Source organism: Rhinoraja longicauda, unplaced genomic scaffold (genome assembly GCF_053455715.1).
Source record: "Rhinoraja longicauda isolate Sanriku21f unplaced genomic scaffold, sRhiLon1.1 Scf001059, whole genome shotgun sequence".
In the NCBI taxonomy this organism is placed as follows: domain Eukaryota; kingdom Metazoa; phylum Chordata; class Chondrichthyes; order Rajiformes; family Arhynchobatidae; genus Rhinoraja; species Rhinoraja longicauda.
Genome location: NW_027602275.1, coordinates 25,001 through 30,000, shown reverse-complemented (window position 1 = coordinate 30,000; position 5,000 = coordinate 25,001).

Below are 5,000 nucleotides of genomic sequence, written 5' to 3'. Positions count from 1 at the left end.
GTTTTACTCTGCAAATGGAAAGGTAGAAGGGAAAATCGGAAGTGTCTGTATTACAGTATAGCAAAGGGGATTACAGAGGCATGAGGCGGGAGCTGGCCAAAATTGACTGGAAGGAGGCCCTAGCAGGGAAGACGGTAGAACAGCAATGGCAGGTATTCCAGGGAATAATGCAGAGGTTGCAGGATCAATTTATTCCAAAGAGGTGGAAAGACTCTAAGGGGAGTAAGAGACACCTGTGGCTGACAAGGGAAGTCAGGGACAGCATAAAAATTAAGGAGAGGAGGTATAACATAGCAAAGAAGAGTGGGAAGACAGAGGATTGGGACTCTTTTAAAGAGCAACAAAAGTTAACTAAAGAGGCAATGCGGGGAGAAAAGATGAGGTGCGAGGGTAAACTAGCCAATAATATAAAGGAGGATAGCAAAAGTTTTTTTAGGTACGTGAAGAGGAAAAAAATAGTCAAGGCAAATGTGGGTCCCTTGAAGACAGAAACGGGGGAATTTATTATGGGGAACAAAGAAATGGCAGACGAGTTAAACCGTTACTTTGGGTCTGTCTTCACTGAGGAAGATACACACAATCTCCCAAATGTTCTAGGGGCCGGAGAACCTAGGGTGATGGAGGAACTGAAGGAAATCCACATTAGGCAGGAAATGGTTTTGGGTAGACTGATGGGACTGAAGGCTGATAAATCCCCAGGGCCTGATGGTCTGCATCCCAGGGTACCTAAGGAGGTGGCTCTAGAAATAGTGGAAGCATTGGAGATCATTTTTCAATGTTCTATATAGATTCAGGATCAGTTCCTGTGGATTGGAGGATAGCAAATGTTATCCCACTTTTTAAGAAGGGAGGGAGAGAGAAAACGGGTAATTATAGACCAGTTAGTCTGACATCAGTGGTGGGGAAGATGCTGGAGTCAATTAGAAAAGACGAAATTGCTGAGCATTTGGATAGCAGTAACAGGATCATTGCGAGTCAGCATGGATTTACGAAGGGGAAATCATGCTTGACAAATCTACTGGAATGTTTTGAGGATGTAACTAGGAAAATTGACAGGGGAGAGTCAGTGGACGTGGTGTACCTCGACTTTCAGAAAGCCTTCGACAAGCTCCCACATAGGAGATTAGTGGGCAAAATTAGGGCACGTGGTATTGGGGGTAGGGTACTGACATGGATAGAAAATTGGTTGACAGACGGAAAGCAAAGAGTGGGTATAAATGGGTCCCTCTCGGAATGGCAGGCAGTGACCAGTGGGGTACCGCAAGGTTCGGTGCTGGGACCCCAGCTATTTACGATATGCATTAATGACTTAGACGGAGGGATTAAAAGTACCATTAGCAAATTTGCAGATGATACTAAGCTGGAGGGTAGTGTGAATTGTGAGGAAGATGCAATAAGGCTGCAGGATGACTTGGACAGGTTGTGTGAGTGGGCGGATACATGGCAGATGCAGTTTAATGTAGATAAGTGCGAGGTTATTCACTTTGGAAGTAAGAGTAGAAAGGCAGATTATTGTCTGAATGGTGTCAAGTTAGGAGGAGGGGGAGTTCAACGAGATCTGGATGTCCTAGTGCATCAGTCAATGAAAGGAAGCATGCAGGTACAGCAGGCAGTGAAGAAAGCCAATGGAATGTTGGCCTTCGTAACCAGAGGAGTTGAGTATAGGAGCAAAGAGGTCCTTCTACAGTTGTAGCGGGCCCTGGTGAGACCGCACCTGGAGTACTGTGTGCAGTTTTGGTCTCCAAATTTGAGGAAGGATATTCTTGCTATGGAGGGCGTGCAGCGTAGGTTCACTAGGTTAATTCCCGGAATGGCGGGACGGTCGTATGTTGAAAGGCTGGAGCGATTGGGCTTGTATACACTGGTATTTAGAAGAATGAGGGGGGATCTTATTGAAACATATACGATAATTAGGGGATTGGACACATTAGAGGCAGGAAACATGTTCCCAATGTTGGGGGAGTCCAGAACAAGGGGCCACCGTTTAAGAATAAGGGGTAGGCCATTTAGAACGGAGATGAGGAAGAACCTTTTCAGTCAGAGAGTGGTGAAGGTGTGGAATTCTCTGCCTCAGAAGGCAGTGGAGGCCAGTTCGTTGGATGCTTTCAAGAGAGAGCTGGATAGAGCTCTTAAGGATAACGGAGTGAGGGGGTATGGGGAGAAGGCAGGAACGGGGTACTGATTGAGAGTGATCAGCCATGATCGCATTGAATGGCGGTGCTGGCTCGAAGGGCTGAATGGCCGACTCCTGCACCTATTGTCTATTGTCTATTGTCTATAATCAACCACTTTATTTTGCCCGTCTTTGTGACTCCTCTTTGACACGTCGATCACCGCTGAGGCTGTTTTACCTGTTTCCCCTATGTACCGTAAGGTACACTCCTTACATTGAACTGCATACACCCCATTATTTCGCTCACGGGTTATCCTCTGTGCTATCCAGTCTCTCCTGTCACCCTGTTCTATGTTTTTGTCTATTACCCAGTGGGAGCAGGCCCCATATTGACATTAATTTGTAACCCTACTGCTCCCCTCGTCTGCTGGTTTTATCACCATCTCATGTTTATCCCTCAGCTCTGCCGTGGTCTCCCTCTCTTTTTTTCTGGTGAGGTTCGGCCTATCCTTTGTCATGGGCATATCCCAGGCTGTTTTAGTAACGTTCTTTTAAAACGTGTCGTGTTTGTTTGGCTTTACCCACGTTCCAGCATTAGAGGCCAATTTTTGCAATGTTTCCTGGGTGGGATTTGCCGGTTTTACAAATGGTGTCACTATCTCACCCTGCTTCCTGATACCCTTATGGGGTCGGCTCTGTTCTTGCAGAACCCTCGGGTGGTGCAGAGTCTGGGCCTTGTTATCAATATCTTGCCCTGCTTCCCGATACCCTTGCGGGTTCGGCTCTGTTCTTGCAGATCCCTCAGGTGGTGCAGAGTCTGGGCGGCATCGTCACCCAGCACACCGACGCCCACTGAAAATTACCCACGCACAGTGCGCGCCTGGAGCGGCAGTAGTTCAAACTACCCCTACCCCTACCCCTACCCCTACCGCTACCCCTACCCCTACCCCTACCCCTAACCCTAACCCTAACCCTAACCCTAACCCTAACCCTAACCCTAACCCTAACCCTAACCCTAACCCTAACCCTAACCCTAACCCTAACCCTAACCCTAACCCTAACCCTAACCCTAACCCTGACCCTAATGCAGGCAGAGTTATTTATAAAGTGGCCCAGACTCTGCACCACCTGAGGGTTTTGTAACAGAACCAACCCCATAAGGGTTTCAGGAAGCAGGGCAAGATATTGATAACAAGGCGCAGACTCTGCACCACCTCAGGGTTCTGCAAGAACAGAGCCGACCCCATAAGGGCATCAGGAATCAGGGCAAGATATTGATAAAATGGCCCAGACTCTGCACCACCTGAGGGTTCTGCAAGAACAGAGCCGACCCCATAAGGGCATCAGGAAGCAGGGCAAGATATTGGTAACAAGGCCCACGGGGAAGGCGGCATACTTTGGGGTTATTTTGTAGTGAGTTTTGAAGGCATGTGCTAGTGTTACGCATACCGAGGGCGCGCAAAGTTCGGCGCGCCCGGGCCAAAACGCCTCTGCTGGCCGCGGCCGAGTCGGCCGACGGATTGCCACGGACTTGCTTGACGACCTGTCACTCTCCGTGCATCGGTTGCACGCCCGGTTCGTCCTTTCCATTTGTTTCATGATGTACACGCGGCAGGCGGAATATTTTAAAAGCACTGTTCTGTTCGAAGTGCACAATGGCCGTTGGGGCAATGCAACTGGGGGTCGGTCGACCGGCTGACGACGCCTGCCTGCCGATTTGGTTCACGATGTCCCCGCCGAAGGCGGCATACTTGAAAGTACTGCCGTTCGCGGCGCGCAATTTGCAGGGGGGAGGAATTGTTAGTGGACGTCTGTGTGCTGGGTGACGATGCTTGCCGACTTGGTTCATGCCGTCCACGCCGAAGACGGCGCCGTTTAAAGTACTGCCGCTCGAGGTGCACAATTTGCGGGGGAATTGTTATTGGGCGTCGGCGTGCTGGGTGACGATGTGGAGATGAGGAACGCCGAGCCAGATCTATCTTATTTGTTTGCTTGGGCCACTGGACTTTGCATGGGCTTTGCATCATTGTGTGCTACGTTAAATCACGGCCAATTGAGTGAGTATTTTTTATTCAACCACTCTATTTTGCCCGTCTTTGTGACTCCTCTATGACACGCCGATCACCGCTGACGTGTTAATCTGCGTGTTAGGTATCTCGGGGGTCAGTTGGACGGACAGATGTGTAAGGGTTTTGTTCGGAAGGATCGTTGAGTGTAAACGGTGAACGGGGGTTAAAGGCCCTGAGGTTTCAATCCTCTAAAGAATGTAAAAGGTCTGACGCGTTAGCTAGCAGCTAATGAGGTGAACCTAGCAGCTAATGAGGCTCTCTCTCTCTCACGGCCCCGGGACTCCCTCCCTCCCTCCTCCCTCTTGGAACCCTCCCTGCGTGGGGGGGGGGCACGAAGAAAAAGAGGGTATAAGAAGAATCCAGTGGAAGGAGTAGGGACTGGGGGCGAGGTCAGACAGCCTATCCGGCTAATAAAGCATCATGAGGTTAGGTATAAACTCTGATGACTGCATAAACTCGCCCCTAATGGGGGGGGGGGGGGCACTCTCTCCCCCACCCCTCTCTCCCCAGTGCCACTCCCTCCGACCCCCCCCCCACTCTCTTCGTGTCGCTGGGCCCGCCCGGCACGGCCCCGAGGATCACTCCCCGCGCGGCAACGGGACACCGGGTCGCCGGGCCCGCAGGGTCGTCAGTCGGGCGGGGGGGGGGGAGGGTGGCCATGCCAGCAGCAGGAGAGGTTTCCAACGAACCCGCGACCGCAGCAGGACCGCCCTCGGCAGACATTTGGACCCAGCGGGTCCGTTCGGGATGGTTGCCGGGCCCGCAGCAGAGGTTTCCTTCCACCCAACGGGGGGGGGGGGGGGGGGGGGGGCGGGGCT